Source organism: Erpetoichthys calabaricus, chromosome 2 (genome assembly GCF_900747795.2).
Source record: "Erpetoichthys calabaricus chromosome 2, fErpCal1.3, whole genome shotgun sequence".
Classification (NCBI taxonomy): domain Eukaryota; kingdom Metazoa; phylum Chordata; class Cladistia; order Polypteriformes; family Polypteridae; genus Erpetoichthys; species Erpetoichthys calabaricus.
In genome coordinates, this window is record NC_041395.2 from 342224093 (window position 1) to 342250688 (window position 26596).

At 42.9% G+C, this 26596-nt stretch overlaps 1 protein-coding gene across 1 annotated transcript in view; it reads right to left on the reverse strand.

The window, feature by feature from the left end:
* Window positions 1–8456, reverse strand: part of ext2 (exostosin glycosyltransferase 2) — a 319184-nt gene extending 310728 nt beyond the window's left edge. Inside the window, exon 1 of the mRNA XM_028796059.2 lies at window positions 8292–8456. The gene's annotated coding sequence lies outside the window, so the exon portion shown is untranslated. The remainder of the gene's footprint in view (window positions 1–8291) is intronic.
* Between the last annotated feature and the right edge of the window lie 18140 nt (window positions 8457–26596).

Here is a 26596-nt window from a genome sequence, read left to right on the forward strand (position 1 = left end):
GGAACCCCACAACTGCATGCTTTTGACAAGAGCTTTCCTATGAAAACTGTGTTATTGCAAGAGTCGGCCAATATTAAAAGAAGCTAAGTAAACCCAGGAACAGACTGTGTTACTACACCCTCTGAAGTGCTACTTTGACAATATTCCAATGAAAATTGCAAGAAAACAGCAATTAACAAATGAAATATGTATGAGTATTATTACCCTAAGAAGTGTAGGCCTTTCATTGAGAGAAACTACAAAATCCAAGTGTTAGGGAGTCCAGTGGTGTCCTACACAATCTAAAGACAATTGGAAACTGGAAGAAACTCCGATAGGAAGAGAGCCAAAGTCACAAGCTGATCAGAAGTCAAGATTCTGAGGGTCACCTGCTGGTGTGATCACAGGCACCTCACAGCACAACAGCTTCAATCTCAGCTTAACAGTGCAGGTCAACAAAAGTAAGGGTCAGTTTGTACTGTGAAAAGGAGACTTTGTGCAGGTTTCATAGGGCGAGTGACAGTAAAAAAGTCATTTCAAAACAGGGCCTTGAAATACCAGCTCTGGACTACTGCAGACTGGAAGAAAGTCCTATGGACCGATGAATCACAATTTGAAATCTTTAGTTCATCATGCAGGGTGTTTGTATGCAGAGCTGGTGAAAGGATGGTTCCTCATTGTGTGACACCAGCTGTCAAACATGGAGGAGGAAGAGAAGGAGGAGGAAGAGGAGAAGGAAGTGTGATGGTCTGCGGTTTTTTAGCTGAGCACAGATGGTAACTTGCAAAGAGTGACTGGCATTCTGAATCAAAAGGCTTACCACAGTTAGGCTGTTATATTAGCAAAAGGTACAGGCTGTGAATACAATTTTGTACACTTAATGATTCCTTATTACTTAAGATATTAAACTATGTACATTTCAATAAAAATGAAGTTATTCTAAAACTTTTGATCAGTAATAAAAGTATCTATCATATATACCTTTATATTATCTATATCTCTATATCTATATATCTATCAAATTATTATTTATTGTATTACTACTTATTTCATTTTTACTCTCATCTATATACAGTGCATCCGGAAAGTATTCACAGCGCATCACTTTTTCCACATTTTGTTATGTTACAGCCTTATTCCAAAATGGATTAAATTCATTTTTTTCCTCAGAATTCTACACACAACACCCCATAATGACAACGTGAAAAAAGTTTACTTGAGGTTTTTGCAAATTTATTAAAAATAAAAAAACTGAGAAAGCACATGTACATAAGTATTCACAGCCTTTGCCATGAAGCTCCAAATTGAGCTCAGGTACATCCTGTTTCCCCTGATCATCCTTGAGATGTTTCTGCAGCTTCATTGGAGTCCACCTGTGGTAAAATCAGTTGACTGGACATGATTTGGAAAGGCACACACCTGTCTATATCAGGTCCCACAGTTGGTGTCAGAGCACAAACCAAGCATGAAGTCAAAGGAATTGTCTGTAGACCTCCGAGATAGGATTGTCTCGAGGCACAAATCTGGGGAAGGTTACAGAAAAGTTTCTGCTGCTTTGAAGGTCCCAATGAGCACAGTGGCCTCCATCATCCGTAAGTGGAAGAAGTTCAAAACCACCAGGACTCTTCCTAGAGCTGGCTGACCATCTAAACTGAGCGATCAGGGGAGAAGGGTCTTAGTCAGGGAGGTGACCAAGAACCCGATGGTCACTCTGTCAGAGCTCCAGAGGTCCTCTGTGGAGAGAGGAGAACCTTCCAGAAGGACAACCATCTCTGCAGCAATCCACCAATCAGGCCTGTATGGCAGAGTGGCCAGACGGAAGCCACTCCTTAGTAAAAGGCACATGGCAGCCCACCTGGGGTTTGCCAAAAGGCACCTGAAGGACTCTCAGACCATGAGAAGGAAAATTCTCTGGTCTGATGAGACAAAGATTGAACTCTTTGGTGTGAATGCCAGGCATCACGTTTGGAGGAAACCAGGCACCGCTCATCACCAGGCCAATACCATCCCTACAGTGAAGCATGGTGGTGGCAGCATCATGCTGTGGGGATGTTTTTCAGCGGCAGGGACTGGGAGACTAGTCAGGATAAAGTGAAAGATGACTGCAGCAATGTACAGAGACATCCTGGATGAAAACCTGCTCCAGAGCGCTCTTGGCCTCAGACTGGGGCGATGGTTCATCTTTCACCAGGACAACAACCATAAGCACACAGCCAAGATATCAAAGGAGTGGCCCAGCCAGAACCCAGACTTGAATCCGATTGAACATCTCTGGAGAGATCTTAAATGGCTGTGCACCGACGCTTCCCATCCAACCTGATGGAGCTTGAGAGGTGCTACAAAGAGGAGTGGGCGAAACTGGCCAAGGATAGGTGTGCCAAGCTTGTGGCATCATATTCAACAAGACTTGAGGCTGGAATTGCTGCCAAAGGTGCATCAACAAAGTACTGAGCAAAGGCTGTGAATACTTATGGACATGGGATTTCTCAGTTTTTTTATTTTTAATAAATTTGCAAATATCTCAAGTAAACTTTTTTTCACGTTGTCATTATGGGGTGTTGTGTGTAGAATTCTGAGGAAAAAAATGAATTTAATCCATTTTGGAATAAGGCTGTAACATAACAAAATGTGGAAAAAGTGATGCGCTGGGAATACTTTCCGGATGCACAGTATACCTATCTATCTATCTATATCTATCTATATATCTATCTATATATATATATATATATATCTATATATCTATATATATCTATATATCTATATATCTATCTATATATCTATATCTATATATCTATATATCTATCTATATATCTATATATCTATCTATATATCTATATATATATATATATATATATATATACACACACACCACGTTCCAAATTATTATGCAAATGATAATTTTCTCTGATTTTCCTAAATAGTTGATGAAAGTGCCAGTCAGCATAATTTTTAAGTCATCAACCATTAGAGTATAATTCAAATGTTACTGAACAAACCTCCTAATGATAACGGTATGTTTTTCAAAAATAAAAAACTCAAAATGCACTGTTCCAAATTACTATGCACAACAGAGTTTCAAAACATTTTATAGGTTGTAAAGAACTGAAAATGGTCCTTTGTTGAATTTGCAGCATTAGGAGGTCATACTTACTGAAATCAAAAGCTATTTCAATCCAAAACATCTTAACAGGTCAAGTTACATATTAACATAGGACCCCTTATTTGATAGCAGCTTCACAAATCTGGCATCCATTGAACTTCTGAGTTTTTGGAGAGTTTCTGCTTGAATTTCTTTGCAGGATGTCAGAATAGCCTCCCAGAGCTGCTGTTTGGATGTAAACTGCCTCCCACCCTCATAGATCTTTTGCTTGAGGATGCTCCAAAGGTTCTCAATAGGATTGAGGTCAGGGGAGGATGGGGGCCACACCATGAGTTTCTCTCCTTTTATGCCAATAGCAGCCAATGATGCAGAGGTATTCCTTGCAGCATGAGATGGTGCATTGTCATGTATGAAGATGATTTTGTTACGGAAAGCACGGTTCTTCTTTTTGTACCATGGAAGAAAGTGGTCAGTCAGAAACTCCACATACTTTTCAGAGGTCATTTTCACACCTTCAGGGACCCTAAAGGGGCCGACCAGCTCTCTCCCCATGACTCCGCCACCTCCTTGCTGACATCACAGCCTTGTTGGGACATGGTGGCCATCCACCAACCATCCACCATTCCATCCATCCGGATCATCCAGAGTTGCAAGGCACTCATCTGTAAACAAGGCTGTTTGAAAATTAGTCTTCATGTAGTTCTGGGCCCACTGCAGCCGTTTCTGCTTGTGAGCATTGGTTAGGGGTGGCCGAATAGAAGGTTTATGCATAACTGCAACCCTCTGGAGGATCCTGCTCCTTGATGTTCACGGGACTCCAGAGGCACTAGCAGCTTCAAATACCTGTTTGCTGCTTTGTAATGACATTTGAGCAGCTGCTCTCTTAATCCGATGTATTTGTCTGGCAGAAACCTTCCTCATTTTGCCTTTATCTGCACGAACCCATGTGTGCTCTGAGTCAGCCACAAATCTTTTAACAGTACGATGATCACACTTAAGTTTTCGTGAAATATCTAAGGTTATCATACATTGTCCAAGGCATTCAACAATTTCACGCTTTTCGTCAGCAGAGAGATCCTTTTTCTTTCCCATACTGCTTGAAAATGGTGGTCTGCTTAATAATGTGGAACATCCTTCTTTAGTAGTTTTTCCTTTAATTGGGCTCACCTGACAAACTAATTATCATAGGTGTCCGAGATTGATTTCAGTGATCAAAAGAGCCCTGAGGCAGAATACCACCCATGAGTTTAATTGAAAACAAAATATTTAATCTTTATGACACTTAAATACAATTTGCATAATAATTTGGAACGCGGTGTATAATCCAACGTCTCTCGGTCTGTATGTCTGTCTGCTTTCTACAAAAGAACAACTTAACGGATTTAGATTGGGTTTTTTTCTATAGTTTTCTTGAATATTCCGGCTGATTTTGCGACTTCTCTCATTGCGCAAAGTATCATAGTTCAGTTGTCGCACCGATTTGCACGAATCCGAGAGACAGGCTGTGGACCGAGGTGAGGGGGAGGCGAGACCCTCCTCACTCACACGCCAGCCTCCGTTCAAGTCGCTCTTCCTCTCGCCACGTGTTGGAGTGCACCTTGCCCCCGCTTAGCTAGCGACACCTGTTTGTTCAGCAGACATTATCATCTACAGATTGCTGAAGAGTAATGTTTGACATTTTTAAGAGAGAGATCTCAGCTACATGTGTTTTAGAGGGTAGCTGCTGATTGGCAGAGATATCACGGCCATGCGCTCTTCTCCCCACCCTCAACACGATCAGATAAAAGTGCCAACATTTGACGTTGAAGCGTACCTACTTTCCAATTGGCCAGAATTACATTTTTTGTTTTTAACTGATTTTTAAAGTTTGTCCAGTTCCAATACTAATGTGTGTGTGTGTGTATATATACATTATATATAATCTCTTTGGATTAATAAAAGCTGCAATCTTTACGGAACACATTCTCAGAGAGTGTGCGTCCACTGCTGGATTCAGACTCATCCCAACATTGTCTTGGTGTAAGCTCCAGGTCAATGTCGTGACAACAGGTCACCCGTCACCCCTGCCTGAGCTGACATGAACTCTAGAGCGGGATTTTCTTCATAAACTATATATTTGACTGCACTCATTATTTCCTCAATTCTGACCAGTCCTTCTGTCCCTGCACACCATGGCATGATGCTACCACCACCATTCTTCACCACAGAGATGGTATTAGGCAGGTCTTCACCAGACATAATGCTCGGAATTCTGGCCAAAGAGTTAACTTTATGTGTCACCAGAGAATCTCTCTCTTCCTGCTCTCAGAGTCCTTTAAACACCATCACATGCCTTTTAGTCAAGAGTGGCTTCCATCTGGCCACTTTAACATAAACACCTGATTGATGGGAGTGCTGCTCAGATGTTTGTCCTTTCAACAAGTTCTCCCATCTCAGCTGAAGATTTCTTCAGTTCAGTTAGATTGCCCACTGGCTTCTTGGTCACCTCCCTGCCCCATTACTCAGTTTGGCTGGACAGTCAACTCTAGGAAGGGCCTCAAACTTCTTCACTTTCAAAATTCTTGAAGCCAAGTACTCCTGGAAACACTCAAATCATTAGTGCCCTGATCTACAGGTGCTGGTCATAAAATTAGAATATCATGACAAAGTTGATTTATTTCAGTAATTCCATTCAAAAAGTGAAACTTGTATGTTGGATTCATTCATTACACACAGACTGATGTATTTCAAATGTTTATTTCTTTTAATGTTGATGATTATAACTGACAACTAATGAAAGTCCCAAATTCAGTATCTCAGAAAATTAGAATATCAATTAAGACCAATGCAAAAAAAGGATTTTTAGAAATGTTGGCCAACTGAAAGGTATGAACATGAAAAGTATGAGCATGTACATCACTCAATATTTAGTTGGGGCTCCTTTGGCCTGGATTACTGCAGCAATGCGGCGTGGCATGGAGCCGATCAGTCGGTGGCACTGCTCAGGTGTTGTGAGAGCCCATGTTGCTCTGACGTGGCGTATTGCATCTTCCTCTTCACAATACCCCATAGATTTTCTATGGGGTTAAGGTCAGGCGAGTTTGCTGGCCAATCAAGAACAGGGATACCATGGTCCTTAAACCAGGTACTGGTAGCTTTGGCACTGTGTGCAGGTGCCAGGTCCTGTTGGAAAATGAAATCTGCATCTCCATAAAGTTCGTCAGCAGCAGGAAGCATGAAGTGCTCTAAAACTTCCTGGTAGACGGCTGCGTTGACCTTGGACCTCAGAAAACACAATGGACCGACACCAGCAGATGACATGGCACCCCAAACCATCACTGACTGTGGAAACTTTACACTGGACCTCATGCAACATGGATTCTGTGCCTCTCCTCTCTTCCTCCAGACTCTGGGACCTTGATTTCCAAACGAAATGTAAAATTTACTTTCATCAGAGAACATAACTTTGGACCACTCAGCAGCAGTCCAAAGGCGAGACGCTTCTGACGCTGTCTCTTGTTCAAGAGTGGCTTGACACAAGGAATGTGACAGCTGAAACCCATGTCTTGCATACGTCTGTGTGTGGTGGTTCTTGAAGCACTGACTCCAGCTGCAGTCCACTCTTTGTGAATCTCCCCCACATTTTTGTTTCACAATCCTCTCCAGGGTGCAGTTATCCCTATTGCTTGTACACTTTTTTCTACCACATCTTGTCCTTCCCTTCGCCTCTCTATTAATGTGCTTGGACACAGAGCTCTGTGAACAGCCAGCCTCTTTAGCAATGACCTTTTGTGTCTTGCCCTCCTTGTGCAAGGTGTCGATGGTCGTCTTTTGGACAACTGTCAAGTCAGCAGTCTTCCCCATGATTGTGTAGCCTACAGAACTCGACTGAGAGACCATTTAAAGGCTGTTGCAGGTGTTTTGAGTTAATTAGCTGATTAGAGTGTGGCACCAGGTGTCTTCAATATTGAACCTTTTCACAATATTCTAAGTTTCCGAGATACTGAATTTGGGACTTTCATTAGTTGTCAGTTATAATCATCAACATTAAAAGAAATAAACATTTGAAATACATCAGTCTGTGTGTAATGAATGAATCTAATATACAAGTTTCACTTTTTGAATGGAATTACTGAAATAAATCAACTTTGTCATGATATTCTAATTTTATGACCAGCACCTGTATGCCTCACCACAATTTGATCCAGGAGCTCTGCACAGAGTTCCTTGCACTTCGTTCCTTTTTGCTCCGACGTGCAGTGTGAATTGTGAGACCTTCTATGCACGAGTACAGGTCTACCTTTATAAATGACGTCCAACCAATTCACTGTACCACATGTAGACTTCAATTAAAGGTTTAGAAACATTTCAAGGAGAAAGAAAGCATGCAGGACCACCTGAGCAGAATTTATGGTACCACGCAAAGGGTCAGAATACTTCTAGAAATGAGAGATTTCAGTTTTTGATTTTTTAATAAATTAGCCAACCTTTCTTAAAACCTGCTTTTGCTTTGTCATTCTGGAGGTACTGATAGATAGAACTTTATTTGCCCCCAAGGGGGAAGAGTTGGCTTTTTACAGAAACTCTTTAAATAAACAAACACACACACACACTGCGGTCAGACCAGAATGACTAAAAAGAAAGAAAACGTCTGACTTGGCAGTCCCAGTAAGGCGCTATACAGGCGGACTGCCATTGGTATAAAGGAGCCGCAGTCGCGTTTGGCGACCAAGGGTCTCACGGTGAGATATTTGATCTGGCAACCGGGGCAGACGTGTTGAAACAACTGGAAGGCGCTATAATATTAAACAACACTCAGGGCCCTACGTGCTGGAGATGAAGTCGCAAATTCCACCAGTGACTGTGTTAAAAAAATGAGGAAGCAGGCGCCCTTAAACACTGAGCAGCTCACAAAACGGCAGGGTCCTGTTCGAACATTTCACAACGTAACCATCGCAGAGCCTCTTTGGGAGAATGCAGGGCGGACAACAGGGGCAAAGGAGCCGAAAATGACATTAAAGAAGAGAACTGATCATACCGTGAGAGCACTGCATGCAAAACTAGAAGACAGTTAAACATGAATGATATCGATACCCGCAGACATATTCCGCTGTAAAACAATACATACAGGCATAGATTCGGGAGAAAGAGAAACGAAAAAGGCAAGAAGATGAAAACACAACATCTAAAGTAGAATCCAACAAATAAGTGACAGCAAAAATGTTTAACTAACCTTCAACGCCCCCGAGCGCCGCTGAACCGGACTCCTGTGAGCTAATTCATGTCTCGCGAACTTTAATTGAAAATTGTCCCAAACAAAACAACACGTATGTGAAGAGAGACGACTTAAACATAAACAGACTATAGTATCCAGATAGCTGGATGCAGACTCGTTGACCCGGAAGTTTACTCCTGTACCGTACTGTGTGTGACGTAAAAACACGCCTGTCAGGAGATGGCGACAGCGGCCTCTACAGGCAAGGATATGTAATCGTACTATTTAAAGGCGGCCATCGTTTCATCTTTTTAAGATAGATAGATGTGAAAGGTGCTATATAATAGATAGATAGATAGATAGATAGATAGATAGATAGATAGATAGATAGATAGATAGATAGATGTGAAAGGTGCTATATAATAGATAGATAGATAGATAGATAGATAGATAGATAGATAGATAGATAGATAGATAGATAGATAGATAGATAGATAGATAGATAGATTACACTTTCTTGTCCCCAAGGCGATATTAAAATTTTACAGAAGCTCCCAAAATGTATGTAAACAAATATATTAGAAATACAGGCAACAATATATAAATCTTACAAATAATATTCAAGTGTGTTATTACACAATAATAATACAGACAAAAAAGGCACAATATATTTCCATGTAAACTTTAAACTTCAATTCATTCACAAAATCAAGCATTCACATAGCTTTGGTGTCCCTGCCACCCTTTATAGCTAAGCATGGATCGAGTAGGCACTGGCCTAGAACTGCCATGTTCAAGGGGGCACCAAAAAGTCGCTTTGCTGGGCACCTATCTTTGTCAGTTCTGACCACATGGATCTACAAGAGAAACTCTGTCTTGAATGTCTCTTTTTGGGTGCTTGTAACTGAGTCTGTCTAGGGGTGTAATGTACCCTTGAGCCGGCCCTGCCTGGAGGTAATGATTAAGTTCAAAGCTGAAAATTTTACATTTTGGTTTTCCCTTAGACCATTTCATTTTATGAATGTGATGTCATCCAAGAATTATTAACATGTTAATCAGATATTTAATTCTAGGATTTGCATCATTCCTTTTGAAACACAGAAATATATCATTATCATTCAAGTTTAAAGCAAAATGAACAGAGTAATTCAGTAAATCATTGCCAACACCTTAGTGTACCGAAATTCCCAAAATTAATAAAATATGTTTCCAGATCAGGTCAGGTCAGGTTGGGGAGCATGCACTGGTACAGCAAGTTGCTGCAGAACAAAACACCTCAGGATCCTAGTTGGTAACCCCCCAGGTAGACACACGGTCCAGTCCCACCCTCCGGAAAAAACCCTCTGTCTGCTGCAACCAGGTATTAGGTGGGCATCCTCTTGGTCTGGTCCAGCCACTCGGTTCTTCAACAATTAGGATCAGTTTCACAGAATCATACCACATGGCCGCAGTGCCGTAACTGACGCTCCCTCACAATGCAGGTCATGTGCCTCGTGCCTTATTCGGGACTCCATGAGCAACACAAAGTTAAACCAGCGGTACCCAAGGATTCTCCGGAGAGACACAGTACCAAAGGAGTCCAGTCTTCATCTCAGGTCACTGGATAGCGTCCATGTCTCGTAAACAGGAAGCACCAGGACTCTAAAGACTTGGACCTTCGTCCTTTTGCACAGATATCGACACACCCCTTTCCAGCAACCTCATGACCCCCCCATGCTATACCGATACGTCTACTGACTTCATAGGAAGAGTCACCAGAATCATTGATGTCACTGCCGAGGTAAGTAAACCTCTTGACCAGGTTGACATTCCCTCCACAGACAGGCACACTGCTGATGGCCGTGCTCAAGAGCTCATTAAAGGCCTGATCTTTGGTTTTTATCACAGCAAGCCCAGACACTCAAGACTCCTCACTCAGTCTCTGAAGAGCCCCATTCAGAGCCTCCATTGTCTCCGCAAAGATTACAGCATTGCAGGCAAAGTCAACATCAGTGAATTTTTCTTCACTAACAGATGCCCCACAGCAGCTGGACCCCACGACTCTGCCCAACACCCAGTCCATGCCAGCACTGAACAGAGGAGGAGCAGAACAGACCCCTGACGAACCCCAGAATCAACTGAAAAAAAACACAGAGGTTCTGCCTCCACTCTGCACAGCACTCACAGTGCCAGTGTACAGGCCGGCCATGATATCCAGCAACCTTGAGGGGGATCTCGCAAAGTCTCAGGGAGTCCCACAGGGCGGTTCAATTACTTTCCTGATCCTTCTAACAAAATGCATATTTTACAGTTTCAATCCTAAATCTGTGTGCAAGAAAAACTTTAACAGAGTAAATTCTGTGTGTCCATTTAAATGATGCCGCTTTCACTTTATTCATGATGCAGTATTTATTTGTTGCTAACCACGTTTTGTGTCCTGTCAATATAAACTCGACACTGAGACAGGTGTAGATGGTGGGCAGCAGACGTTCCTAATTTGTTTATTCCTAATATCAATTCCATCTAACAGGAGTAAGGAGGTGAAATCTGTGCAATCTATAATTGAGATTTCATGATAGCCAACCATCTTATTAACCATTCCACTGTTTATTACATGTGACCTGTAAGGAGCATAACAGCACCCCAAACCCCAGACTCAATTGCACAAATGCAGTCTCTGAACAAATCTAAATCCTATTTGTGATATCATCGACTGTTGAATTCTGCTCTGTACTTGAAATATTTCTATTGCTCGTGCTCGCTTGGTTTAGTTCTTATTTATCAAATCGATTCCAATACGTACAGAAATGTACAGGACTCCATCATTATACACAGAAGTTCAATATGGTGTCCCGCGGGGCTCAGTACTTGGACCTTTACTATTCTCACTTTACATGCTTCCACTGGGATCTCTCATTAGGAAACATCATGTTAATTTTCACTCGTATGCAGATGACACCCAGTTATACCTTTCATTTAGATCAGTGAAAGGCAACCTTTTTCAAGTTGTGGCACACTAAGTCCAAAAATTTTCTTTCGCGGCGCACCTGAGGGACTGTCCATAAATAAAGTCATGACGACACAATCTATGGACAATCGCCAATAAAAACAGTTAATTTTACAAGTTTGAAAGACATTTTATTAATAAAGGAATCAAAGGATAAATCTTAAATTTAATTAATGTGAACGTTGAGATTGTTTTTCAGCACATATGAGATTGATGCAAGGATCAATTTTCGAAAGACAGACGCGCATTTCCTTGTCGATCGTTTGAAGTCTCTCGCGTTTCATAGACTTCATTTCCGTAATCCGTACAGTGAGCGAGATCTTCTAACAACGAGACTTTTTAAGTCTCACAAGATGTGTTTTTGACAACGCTGGTGTTGATATTATGATGAATGGTGAACAGACAAAATTTTAACTTGCATTCAAAATAAATACATTTGTTTATTCAACAATCTGATTAACCTTTATCTGTTTTTCCATCATAAAATATATTTTTTAAACATTATCTTTTTAATCAACCAAAAGTTCAAAAACACTAGCAATTTTAAATATTTTACAAAAGTTTTCACGGCGCCCCTAGAAAATTCCACGGCGCTCACACCAGTTGCCCGACAGTGATTTAGATCAAATGAAGTTTCTTCGATGTTGTCTTTAATTAGTTGTGTTAGTGAATTAAAGGAGTGGATGGATGAGAACTACTTGTCTTTAAATACAGATAAAACAGAGATGTTAATTGTTGGAGGGAATGATGCTGATCACAACAATATTCTGTCATCATTTAACTCAGTTGGAATCCCCATTAATTTTACTGAATCAGCCCACAGTCTCGGAGTTCTCTTTGACTCTAGCAGGTCATTTAAACCACACATTACAAAGTTGTCCAAATCATGTTTCTTCCATCTTAAAAATGTTGGAAAATTAAGGCGCTTTCTAAATAAACAGGATTCTGAGAAATTAATTCCTGTATTTATTTCTAGTAGGATTGACTACTGTAATGCAGTGTTCACTGGATGTTCAAACTGTTCTTTATACAGCCTCCAGTTAATCCAAAATGCTGCTGCAAGAATTATTACAAGAACAAGAAAATACAAACACATAACTCCAGTTCTTAAATCCTTACACTGGCTCCCGGTTAAGTTTAGGGCAGATTTCAAAATCCTCCTTTTAACATATAAAGCATTAAATGGCCGAGGTCCGGCTTACTTGTCTGAACTTATCATGACTTACAAACCTGAGCGCACATTAAGATCTCAAGATGCCGATCTGCTTATGATTCCAAGAATTAATAAAATAACAGCAGGAGGTCGAGCTTTTAGTTACTGGACCCCTAAACTGTGGACTGGTCTGCCTGCTACTATAAGGGATGCCCCTTCGGTCTCAGCTTTCAAATCCCGGTTGAAGAGTCACTACTTCAGTTTAGCACACCATGACTAGAGCTGCTGATTAACTGCACAGACTGCATCTCTGTTGTTAGTCATTAGCACTTCAACATAAGTAATATGACAGTTAGAATTTGTTACGGACCCTCACCTGTTCTGTTTCTCTTCTCTGTACTCAGATGTGGCACTGCCCACCTGCCAAGTTGTTTTGCCTGGCTAAGGTAAAGTCATCCCTGATGGAGGATCACAGGAATCATTGGGTAGAGGGGTCCTGTCATCGGATTGGCTGGCCCAGTGCTGGCTCAGCTGTGGAATGGCCAATAGGGGAAGGTAGGTTGTTGGCCGAAGTTTCCAGGACTCTGAACAAATCCAAATCGTATTATGTGATATCATCTACTGTTAAATTCTGCTCAGCACTTGTAATATTTTTATTTTTATACTGTATTGAGGATTTGTTCTGTTTTGTGTATTGTATTGTATTGACCCCCTTTCTTTTTGACTCCCACTGCACGCCCAACCTACCTGGAAAGGGGTCTCTCTTTGAACTGTCTTTCCCGAGGTGTCTTCCATTTTTTCCCTACAAGGGGGTTCTTGTCTCCTTAGCGAGTCAAGGCTGGGGGGCTGTCAAGTGGCAGGGGCTGTTAAAGCCCATTGCAGCACTTCTTCTGTGATTTTGGGGTATACAGTAATCCCTCGCTATATCGCGCTTCGCCTTTTGCGGCTTCACTCCATCGCGGATTTTATATGTAAGCATATTTAAATATATATCGCGGATTTTTTGCTGGTTCGCGGATTTCTGCGGACAATGGGTCTTTTAATTTCTGGTACATGCTTCCTCAGTTGGTTTGCCCAGTTGATTTCATACAAGGGACGCTATTGGCAGATGGCTGAGAAGCTACCCGGCTTACTTTTCTGTCTCTCTTGCGCTGACTTTCTCTGATCCTGACGTAGGGGGATTGAGTAGGGGGGCTGTTCGCACACCTAGACGATAAGGACGCTCGTCTAAAAATGCTGAAAGATTTTCTTCACGTTGCTATCTTTTGTGCAGCTGCTTCCTGAAATGACATGCTGCACGGTGCTTCGCATACTTAAAAGCTCGAAGGGCACGTATTGATTTTTGATTGAAAAACAAACTCTGTCTCTCTCTCTCTCTCTCTCTCTCTCTCTCTCTCTCTCTCCCTGCTCCTGACGGAGGGGGTGTGAGCTGCCGCCTTCAACAGCTTTGTGCCGCGGTGCTTCGCATACTTAAAAGCCAAACAGCCCTATTGATTTGTTTGCTCTATCTATGTGACATTCTGTGCTCCTGATACGCACTCCTTTGAAGAGGAAGATATGTTTGCATTCTTTTAATTGTGAGACAGAACTGTCATCTCTGTCTTGTCATGGAGCACAGTTTAAACTTTTGAAAAAGAGACAAATGTTTGTTTGCAGTGTTTGAATAACGTTCCTGTCTCTCTACAACCTCCTGTGTTTCTGCGCAAATCTGTGACCCAAGCATGACAATCTAAAAGTAACCATATAAACATATGGTTTCTACTTCGCGGATTTTCTTATTTCGCGGGTGGCTCTGGAACGCAACCCCCACGATGGAGGAGGGATTACTGTACAAAAATAAATTGTATTGTATTGTATTGCACTATTGTATTGTATTGAGGATTACTTGTGTTCTGTATTGTATTGTGTTCTATTGACCCCTTTTTTTGATGCCCACTGCATGCCCAGCCTACCTGGAAAGGGGTCTCTCTTTGAACTGCCTTTCCCGAGGTTTCTTCCATTCTTTTTTCTATACATGGGAGTTTTTCCTTCTCATCTTAGATTGTCAAGGATGGGGGCTGTCAAAAGGCAGGGCCTGTTAAAGCCCATTGTGGCACTTCTTGAGTGATTTTAGGCTACACAAAAATAAATTGCATTGTATTGTACAGTCCCAGGTTCAAAAGGTGTACTTTGATTTAATAGAACGCTTTATAACAGGCTTCGTTCTTGCAAGCACAACTCGGCACAGCACAGCCATACAATCCGTTCCACTCCTTCATGGCGAGTGATGTCCAGCTCCTCTATCGACTCAGATTCGATCTGAGTGAGGCAGAGCTTCTCCTCTTATACAAGACCCAGAAGTATTTCCATTGCTAGGACATTTTTGGGTCAGGCAGAAGACCCACATAGTAGGGATTGCGGCACCCCCAGGCAGATCCCACAGATCCCAACAGGGCTGCCCGGCAGGACTGCAGTTCCCAGCCTGCCCTCCAGGTGTCAGTGTGGGTACCATACTAACCCATTATGCTGGCTTCCTGGCCAGGTATGAATCTTCAGCCAGAAGAAGTGAGCCGTCTGGTGTTTTTCTTCATTTTCTCGTCCTAATCTGATGAACTGTTTTCCATCCTTCAGAGCAAAAATGCAGTGAATCCACTAGCTACTAGCACGTCCATTTTGTTGGTTGTTAATGCTGCATTCCCAGTTGGAATATTCAACTGGAATGCCTCCACAAGTCGGATTTCCTACTTGGAAACTTGGGGTTAGTCTGTCAAGTCCAAGTCTGTCCAACTTCAGATTATGACGTCAATCCAAAATGGCGACGTACACCACAAACTTCTGTGAAAGCTGTGGTACTGCACTGTTCATTAGCACTTCTGTCTATTGGTGCTTCATTAAATCAGTCAAACACACACTGCTGTCCAACTATCTGTGGACATCTCACTATGCTGTCTGGATGCGCAAAATACCACATAATGGGATGCTATCAACTGAAAGAGCAAGAACAACAAAGGTTTTCCTGAAGGTGTCCATATTGGTTTTCTCAATGTTTAACTGGAACGCGATCAACTTGGGTTGTGGTGGAAAAAAGTTTCCTCCATCTTCAAAGATGGCAATCACAGAGCCCAGAAGAGAATGCAGGACTTTTCTTTATTTGCACAAACGTCATAGTCCAAGGAGTGAAGCAATCAGTTAAACAATTCAACTGCTTTTATACCTTTTTCTAATTGCAATTACATCATCTAATACATCAACAACAACATTTATTTCTAGAGGACATTTTCATACAAATGATGGAGCTCAAAGTGCTTTACATGATGAAGAAAGAAAAGTTTATATGAAACAAAAATAAGATTAGGCAATACTAAGTAACAAAGAGTAAAGTCCAGAGGGCTGGAGAAAAAAAAAAAAAAATCTGCAGGGGTTCTGAGGCCACGAGACCACCCAGCCCCCCTAACATAAATGATCTCAATCAGTCCTCAGGGTCTTCAGGCTTCACGTGAAAGAATTAGATGATGAGGGTCATGTGGACCTCTGGCCTTCAATCCATCAATGTAGGGACTGCATGGTGCCCTGATCAGGTGGTGGTGGCACAGATCACCACCTCAGAAAACTGGAAAAAGAACAGCAGAGAAAGTAGAGGTTAGTACGGATTTTGGAGCCATAATAAAAATTATAATTAAATGCATATATAGTTTATTAGGGTTACACTAAAATGAAGCTATGACAAAGCCATGTTACAATAACGAGTTTTTTTAAAGTGCTGCACTGTATTGGCATGGTGAATTTCAATCGGTCAGCTCGGCAAGAGCGGCGTTAAGGGTTGGCAAGTGGGGCTCCGCTTTTGAGGTCTGTGTGTCCCATTCAAGTGGATCTGTCAAATTATTTTCTCCAGTATATATTTAATTTTGAGATGCTTCTAAGAGGAACCCAGGACTCTAAACAAATCCAAACCATATTTTGTGATATCGGGGGCGGCACGGTGGCACAGTGGGTAGCACTGCTGCCTCGCAATTGGGAGTTTGTATGTTCTCCCCGTGTCTGTGTGGGTTTCCTCCCACAGTCCAAAGACATGCAGGTTAGGTGGATTGGCGATTCTAAATTGGCCCTAGTGTGGGTGTGTTTGTGTGTGTCCTGCGGTGGGTTGGCACCCTGCCCGGGATTGGCTCCTGCCTTGTGCCCTGTGTTGACTGGGATTGGCTCCAGCAGACCCCCGTGACCCTGTGTTCGGATTCAGCGGGTTGGAAAATGGATGGATGGATGAATAAAAGAATATTACTAGTACTTCTGGTGCTAACTTTGCCTGGAGTATTACCGGAATAAGCTTCGGACCCCCCGTCCCGTGTCCCTGCGCTACTATAACTGAAGCGAGTTTGAGGGTATCCTTAGTTCAACTCACAACTGGGATCCTTTCCGAAATGTTTCCAGGATTCTTCCAGCAGGTGGCACTGTCACCCTGCCATATTCCCGTCACTTCCCTCCCTTTGTTTGCTCATCTCAAGTTTTTTTTTTTTGCTGGCTGCACAGCTGGCCATCCTGCCCTTAACAAAACTCTTTAAGTACATCTTGGGAATTCCCAGTCGCTCCTAAGACAAATAATCCCCTTCAGCCTGCCCTGGTTATGCCCTCTAGTCAAGGCTGATGTTAGACGGGTGACATGCAGATCTTCTATTCAGCCATCTGACAGAGAACCACACCAGCCCAGAGCAGCGTGTGGCAGCCATGGCTTATGCTTTCTTATCTGACGATGAAATTTGGCACTTTGGGTTCAAGTTTCACTGTCAGCCCAAGTAGCCATCTTCTGCCCATCTAAAATTAAAGTCCTTTCAGATCGCCACAACAAAGCAAACAAGAACCTAAAGAAACCCGTCCCTGCTTTATATAGTACCTTTCACAGAAAGTTGGTTCACCGGGTATTTTTCAACCAGAACAAGAATTCTTGAATTCATTTGTCCTGGCAAGCATCATGTAATTCGGTAATCCCACGTCCCTGTCCAATGTAGAGCTGCGTGGTACACCGGTGCATGAGATTTTAAAGTGGCATGGTAGCAGCATGTTGGGATTTTCAGTACAGTACAGTACGCCAGCTTCCCTCTCAATCCTCAGTCTCACTTAACCTTAAGTCCTGCTATTCTAACTGTGGAAAAACAACCATTTTGTAGACCCCATGAAATGAAACGGCACCTTGACGTTCAGCTTGATTGGAACTTCATGCCCCCCCCTCCCCCCCTTAATTGTACCTCATGGGGGACCCCAACCCTCCCATTTTCACTTCAATGTGATATGGACTTCACGATCCTCACCCCCTAAATACTGATTTGACATGATCAGGACTTCATGGGGGGATTACATCAACATGCTTGAGACTTCACAAGGGCCCCCCCCCCCCCCCCCCCCACTGCACTTATTGTCACTACATGATTGGGACTTCATTGGGGAACCCAATGTCCCTCTTGTCACTTCAATGTGATCTGTGCTGCACGGAGGCCATACCGCCCCTTAACCCCCAAACCCTCCTATCACTTTGATGGGATCTGAACTTCACCTCCTCCCCCCACCCCATCCATACTGATTTGACATGATCTGGACTTCTTGGGGGGATTGCATCAACACGCTTGGGATTTCACAGGGACCCCTCTCTCTTATTGCCTTAATATGATCGGGACTGCATTGAGGTACCCAATGCCCCCCGTTATCACTTCAATTATATCTGTGCTGCAAGGAGGCCATACCTCCCCTTAACCACCAGACACCACCTGTCACTTCAATATGATCTGGACTCCACCATCCCCATCCCCCATACTGATGTGACATGATCTAGACTTCATGGGGGGATTGCATACTACACCGAACCCTCTCCCACTTGGACAGAGGCAGTGGTGCTGTAAGAATTATGTTTCTAGACTTCTCTAGCACCTTCAACACCATCCAGCCTCTGCTCCTTAGGGACAAGCTGACAGAGATGTGAGTAGATTCATACCTGGTGTCATGGATCGTGGACTATCTTACAGACAGACCTCAGTATGTGCGTCTTGGGAACTGCAGGTCTGACATTGTGGTCAGCAGCACAGGAGCACCACAGGGAACTGTACTTTCTCCGGTCCTGTTCAGCCTATATACATCGGACTTCCAATGCAACTTGGAGTCCTGCCACGTGCAAAAGTTCGCTGATGACACTGCTATCGTGGGCTGCATCAGGAGTGGGCAGGAGGAGGAGTATAGGAACCTCATCAAGGACTTTGTTAAATGGTGCAACTCAAACCACCTACACCTGAACACCAGCAAAACCAAGGAACTGGTGGTGGATTTTAGGAGGACCAGGCCCCTCATGGACCCCGTGATCATCAGAGGTGACTGTGTGCAGATGGTGCAGACCTATAAATACCTGGGAGTTTAGCTGGATGATAAATTGGACTGGACTGCCAATACTGATGATCTGTGCAAGAGAGGACAGAGCCGGCTATACTTCCCTAGAAGGCTGGTGTCCTTCAACATCTGCAATAAGATGCTGCAGATGTTCTACCAGACAGTTGTGGCGATCGCCCCCTACGCAGTGGTGTGCTGGGGAAGAGGCATAAAGAAGAGGGACACCTCACACCTGGAGAAACTGATGAGGAAGGCAGGCTCTATTGTAGGCACAGAGCTGGACAGTTTGATATCCGTGGCAGAGCGACGGGCGCTGAGCAGACTCCTGTCAATCATGGAGAATCTACTGCATCCACTGAACAGGATCATCTCCAGACAGAGGAGCAGCTTCAGTGACAGACTGCTGTCACCGTCCTGCTCCACTGACAGACTGAGGAGATCATTCCTCCACCACACTATGTGACTCTTCAGTTCCACTCGGGAGGGTAAACGTTAACATTATACAAAGTTATTGTCTGTTTTACCTGCATTGTTATCAATCTTTAATTTAATATTGTTATTATCAGTATGCTGCTGCTGGAGTCTATCTATCTATCTATCTATCTATCTATCTATCTATCTATCTATCTATCTATCTATCTATCTATCTATCTATCTATCTATCTATCTATCTATCTATCTATCTATCTATCTATCTGTTATATAGTGCCTTTCAGATCTATCTATCTATAATATGGCACCTTTCATTTTTATCTATCTATCTATCTATCTATCTATCTATCTATCTATCTATCTATCTATCTATCTATCTATCTATCTATCTATCTATCTATCTATCTATCTATCTATCTATCTATCTATCTATCTATCTATCTATCTGTCTGTGATAGAGGTGGGGCCACCTGCGCCTCATCATCTAAGGTGATATAAAGGCCCACAGTCCCTTGCGGTTCATTGTGAATGCACTTGTGGGGTGGTGAGTATCTCTTGTGTTTTTTCTGTGCTTTGTGACATTCTGGATTGTTTTAACCTTTGTGCTGTTTTGTTTTTTGTTTTTTTTTGACCATTCTTTCGATTTCATGTTTTGAGACTGTGTTTGGTTTCAGGGGTTGCCCGTTTTGAAGGTTTAGTTTTCTGGGCCTTTTGTCTTTTGCTCCTTGGAGTTTGTTGTTGTGCCATTGAGCATTTTTGGATTTTTGGATCTCTCTGTTACTAGCTAGGGTTGGATGGTATTTCCCCCTCTAGTGCACTTTTTTGGTTTATTTTGGGACTTTTATGCTTGGGATCTCTTTAGGTCCTAACAACATGTGTACGGAATTCCACCAGAATTCAGTCTCTGATTGAAATGCTGATTGTGCCAACATTTTTTGTGTTCAGTCAAATTCCGGAACAATGGAAGACGACGTTACACATTTAACACACTGTGACAGAATGAGCCATGACAGACAGGGTGGGCACCTTCAGTCACAATGGCCTCAAGCTTCTTTACCAGCCTGTCTTTTCTGACACGGCCACCAGCGAGTCCAGAGTCGTTCCTGTTAAACAGCTGACATTTCTGCTCTGTTTATTGAGACATCTGGTGTTTTTCCCCCAGCAGCACAGGATTGTATGTTGGATACAATGGGTGGGAAATCCCCTGTAACACAAGAAAGGCCTCGAGTGTCCTTGAATGGGACATCTGGCTCTGAGCCTTTGCGTTTTCCCCACTCAGTCCTGTTCCATGCACAGGCAGGTACTCAAGAATTATTGTAAGAGACAAAGAAATCAGAAGATGATAAGAGCACAAACCCCAAAATGTAGTCAGAGATTGTAAAGAATTGGACAAAATAATACAAAATGTAAAAGAGTGAAACCAAATGGAGCAAAGTTTAGAAAACAAAGCCAAAGTCAAAAACGGAAAATGAGGCGCTCTACTTGTTTTGTAAACGAAGGTTGGGAGCATACACTGATTTTACAGTTGCTATGCTGCACCCACCACATGATGGACCACCCAGATTGAGCTCCGAATGCTGCCGTACAACGGGTGACACCTCAGCACCACACTGAACAGTATGAGGTTTTTTTTTTTTTTTATGGTGCCAATCCTGCCACCAACCCCCAAGTGTATCTACCAAGAAAACACAAAGATGCTTTTCTTTCCTCAACTGTTTGTTGACACCACCAGATTTATCCATAATCACAAAATAACATAATGTTAATTAAAATGACATGTAAAAGTAAAATAACAAAACTCAATTTTTCATGAAAAGATAATAAAAGTGATGTTGTATCTGCTTCCATTGGTGGCCTCAAGGGGGCTCTAAGCACACAAACAGCAGTGCCTGAGGAAGTGCGTGGACTGACACTGTCACCTCTGTCACCCACAGATCAGAGGACGTGTCCTGTGATGAGCTCTAATGTCATTTATGGTTATGCAGAGGAACTTCCACCTTTGGTGCCCCAGAGGCTTATTTGAAGAAAGGAGATGTTGCAAGTTGGCATTCGTGAACGGTGTGGGATTAAAGTAACAGCATTAGAGCATTACTTGGTTTGGTGCCACAAAATAAATAGGAGAAGGATTGTGAGAGCATGGGTGGGTCATGAGGTTGCTGGACAGGGGTGTGTGGCGCTCCCAATATCTATGCAAAGGACGAAGGTCCAAGTCTTTAGAGTCCTGGTGCTTCCTGTTTGTGAGGCATGGACGCTATCCTGTGACTTGAGACAAAGACTGGATTCCTTTGGCCTGTAAATGAAGGTCTAAAGGGCCAAAAATGGGGTTGGAATCCAAAAAAGCTTGATGTCCTCCATAACTAGACTTCAAGGTAAGTTGACTGGTATGTGCATTTCCATTTGAATAGAGGAGGTCTAGCTTGTCGTGTGCAGGAAGGGAACCCATTAATAGGAGTTTGTTTGTTCTGATGGTTAAAGTCTCCAGCATAGCAGCTGAATGATTCATCATTAGAATATTAGAGAGATTCACTGATCTGACTTTGCTGACGATGCTGTGATCTTCGTGGAGTCAATGGAGGCTCTGATTGGGGCTTTCGAGAGACTGAGTGAGGAGTTGGAGTGTCTGGGCTTGTGAGGGTCCTGATAAAAACCAAAGATCAAGGCCTTTAATGACCTCTTAGGCACGGCCATCAGCACTGTGTCTGTCTGCAGAAAGAGTGTCGACCTTGTCGAGAGGTTTCCTTACCTCGGCAGTGACATTCACAGCTCTGGTGACTCTTCCTATGAAGTCAGTAGATGGATTGGGAGAGCATGGGTGGGTCATGAGGTCGCTGGAAAGGGGTGTGCGGCGCTCTTGATATCTCGGTAAAAGGACGAAGGTCCAAGTCTTTAGAGTCCTGGTGCTCCCTGTTTGTGAGACATGGACACTTTCTAGTGACCTGAGATGAAGACTGGACTCCTGTGTCTCTTCAGAGAATCCATAGGTGCTGCTGGTTTGTCTTTGTGTGGCTCGTGGAGTCCCGAATGAGGCACATGACCTGCATTGTGAGGGAGCGTCAGTTACGACACCACGGCCATGTGGCGTAATTACCCGAGGGTGATCCTCATTGTTGAGGACCGGAGTGGCTGGACCAGGCCAAGGGGATGCCCACGTAACACCTGGCTGAGGCAAATAGAGGGTAATTTCCGGACTGGACCACCTGTCTGCCTGGGATCCCCAGGTGAGGTGGGTTAGGCAATGTGCTGTACCAGTGCAGGCTCCCCAACCTGACATGACCTGAAATTAACTACAATGAACTGCAGAGGACTTACCTCATTTACTAAAGCATTTTACCAGTCCCTTGAATTCTGCTTATCTAACTACATCTGCACTCTTTCTTCTATTTGATCAGTAATTGTGGATTCTGTCTTCTTTTTTCATTCATTTTGCTTTTCATGTTTATTTCTGAATCACTTTAAAACAATGGGAGTTGAACCCAAAGTGCTGTACAAACCTTATACCAGAGAACACCATAAAGTAAAAAATTTAAATAACAATAAATACAGCAAATGACAGATGATTTTTAAAAGGGGGAATAAACAACTCCCAAACTGAGTTTAAAGCCAGGGAATAAAAGTAATTTTTATGACACAATTTAAAAATAGGCTGTGAGGGGGCCATCCTAACATCCAGGGGTAAACCATTCCAGAGTTTTGGTGCCAGGACAGAGAAGGCCCGGTCACCTCTCTGATTCAGCTTAGCCTTTCAGGAAGTCAACAGAAACAGATCAGCAGACTTAAGGGACCCTGCTGGGGGTGTACGGAATAATCAGATCATTAAGGTCGGTGGGGGCCAATCCTTTCATAGCTTTGAAAGTAAAAATGTGGACCTTAAAATTTTTCCTAAACTGTGTGGGAAGCCAATGGAGAGATGCAAGTGTTGGGGTGATATGGTGACGCTTCTAAGTGCCTGTTTAGAGATGTGCTGCAACATTGTCACCAATAATTCTTGTAACTAATAATTTGAAAATACAGTGGAACCTCGGTTTGCGAGCATAATTCGTTCCGGAAACATACTCGCAGTCCAAAGCACTCGTATATCAAAGTGAATTTCCCTATAAGAAATAATGGAAACTCAGATGATTCGTTCCACAACTCAAAACTATTCATATACAGTAAAAATCCATCCATTTTCCAACCCGCTGAATCCGAACACAGGGTCACGGGGGTCTGCTGGAGCCAATCCCAGCCAACACAGGACACAAGGCAGGAACCAATCCCGGGCAGGGTGCCAACCCACCGCATGATTAATACAAAATATAAAATAAAAATACATAAAACAAATTAATCTGCATTTTACCTTTGAAAAGAATCATGGCTGGTATGAGTGAGTTTCTAAACTCTTGTGAGATTGCACCCAACGGGACAACACGTGGAAGAGCATCCCAAAGCAATCACAGTCTCCCAGTGTTGTTGAAGTTCGCTGTAAAAGCGAATCTGAAAAGATCGCGGACATGCTATAAGCACCTGCCGTCAATGGGTGACACAAGCAACAAGGAACATTATAAATGTGAAGGGCCCTGCCTGACTGCTGTGTCTGTGTATAGGAAAGCGGCAGATCCCGCTACAATAAATAACCGCGCTGTTGCTGTTTCAAGCTGAATAAAGCTGGTGTTGCTAAAGTACTGAGACTAAGCTTCGTGTTTTAGGGTGCAAGATGGGGACTCGCACGTCACAGCACACACGCACACACACACACAGTCACAATGCTAATGCTGTAGTAAACAGTATGCGCTCGTACGGATGTTGAATATATGAATGAGGCACGCTGACTCAGACGGAGAATAGGAAACGATTACCCACAATCCAGCAGCGAGAGAGAGAGAGAAGAACCATCAGCTCAGTTGTGATCACATGACGCTCAGCAGACAAAGTGTATACATATTACTCGTACTGCAAGACCTCGCTCGTTTATGAAGTCAAAATTTATTAAAAATTTTGGCTCGTCTTGCAAAACACTCGTAAACCAAGTTACTCGCAAACCGAGGTTCCACTGTGCTTCATAACTTTAATGCATGTGTTACCTTAAGAATTTATGGTGCTCTTAGTTTAAAATGGTCAGACAATTTATAAACCAACTAGACAAAGAGAACATTTCGACAACGTAAGATGAAACGGGCACGAGTGGAATAGTAATAAGTATAAGCACCACAAACCTGATATAGGTGTATTGAATCAGAATGCGTAATTAGGCCTCGAGCTGTAGTTGAAATCGCCTTTCAGGCCTCTAGAGCTTTAATCGAAGTCGCCTTTCTCTTTGAATTTTTGCAGCCGTAAATCCGCTGCCTGCCGCAATGTCGATCTCGTAAGGTTTTTCGGGCAGCTGCGCAGAAGGCGACTGCGCATTCGGCTTCGGACAGACGTGAGTGAGTGAGTGAGGATGCTGGCGAATTATGTATTAAGATGGTGACAACAAGAGATTGCCCAGAGAGGGAGATTGGACATTTGTCACTTAGAGGTGTATTCACTTTTGTTGCCAACGGTTTAGATATTAATGGCTGTGTGTTGAATTATTTTGAGGGGACAGTAAATTTACACAAGCTGTACACGGACTACTTTACATTGTATCAAAGTGTCATATCTTCAGTGTTGTCCTATGTGAAAAGATATAATAAAATACAGTATTTACAAAAAATATGAGGGGTGTACTCACTTTTGTGAGATAGTGTAATTACCACATTGCTTTTAAATTTCTATACTTTTATGTCATTCATACTTTCATGTTGTGTGTCTGAAGTTCACGTTCTGGGCTCTTGGGGGTGGGGGAGGGGTAAACGCTACCACTCCGGGACACGAGGGGGTGCTGTTACCAGTGGCCAATGGGGGGAATGAAGGGGGGGCATCCAATCCAAAGAGTGTTGCTCTTTAGGAGAGCCCTGTTTCAATAATAATTGTAATTTTATATGAACAAATTTAAATGATTATAGCTCACTAGCCATGTGTGCCCAACTACGTTGCGCGTGTTAAAGTTGTCTGTGAAGGGCTCCCTGTTTAAACGCGGCTGCCAGTCGTGAACTGGGCCCTTCGTTGCACAGCATTATGATTTTTTATAAGGGAAAGAAAATTACAAAAGTAAACCCTTGGACATTGATTTGATAGGAACGGCCTACTCTGAATCACTGTCCGAATAGTAATTATGTGGTGGTGGAGGAGCATTTCTGCTTCTCTCCGTTCACAGTCCGTCTCATTTTCACGACGCTGTCGTTTCCTCTCCCAATCTCTTCTCAACCTTTCTCCAATCTCGCAGGTTGCTTTGTGGCAATCCAAAGAGTAAGGCAATATACACGGAGCAATGGTTATAAAAGGGGGACACATAGGTATCCAGGCTCTTTAAAGCATAAATAGGGATCACTTCACTGACATGTGAGCAAGTCACGGTACAACTGTGAGACACGCAGCACTCGCCGGCTACAATGTAACAATAATAATTTCCAGAACGTGCTGTTACGTTGTCATTCATTTTACCCACTGTCTTTCTTTCATTCATATGTTACGTAGGCACGTACCTTTTATCTTCGGCAATCTCATTCTCTAACCAGGCCTCAGGAGCTAACCAGCGTAACACTGTCCACCACCCCTTTCGTTATTCCAGCACATTGTTGACATCCGTGAGTAACAACAACGTACTAAACTGGAAGGTGGTCTACGCATGCGTGGAATTCGCGGACAAACAAAGATCAAGATCCAAATGAAGATTATATATAAAGATTAGTTAATTTAAAGCACAACAATTTGTTAAGTTTGAATGTCTGTGTTTTGAGGTGTGACTGGAGTACTACAGTCTTCAGTAGTGTAAGCCTGGAGGAGATTCTTAATGCAATGCCTATGTTTTAGCTGTCTCTCTACTGCCATTTAGTGCTTCTTCTTCTAATTAATTTGCGGACAAACAAAGATCAAGATCCAAATGAAGATTATATATAGAGAATCTCCGTGAAGCACCATGACTTCTAAGTGCTAGAATTGCGCACACCAGGGCTGACTGGGCCCCGTGTAGCGAAAAGAGGCCATCCCTTGTTTATGTTTATTTCACATGGGACAGGAAATCCACGAGTCAAATGACCCTAAAAAAAAAAGGGCTTAACCCCGACTCTCGAGTGATGCTCCGCTCCCTCTCCCCCCCCCAGTCCCGTATGTGCAGTAAACATGTTAAGGGGTCTTTTGTCCAACCTTGGTTCAGTGAAATGTTTTTCTGAGACTGAGGTTACCTCACTTATTTCAGTTCTCGTGTTCTTTTTCTAGCTAGTCCAGTAAGGTTAGAAGGAGAAATATGTCGTCTGTGTAGCCTGAGTAAATCTGGGTTGTGTTATAATTCTTGCATGTGCAGGAGTTCGGTCGAAGTTCTTGACCTTTCAGATCTTCCATGTTACAAGAGCG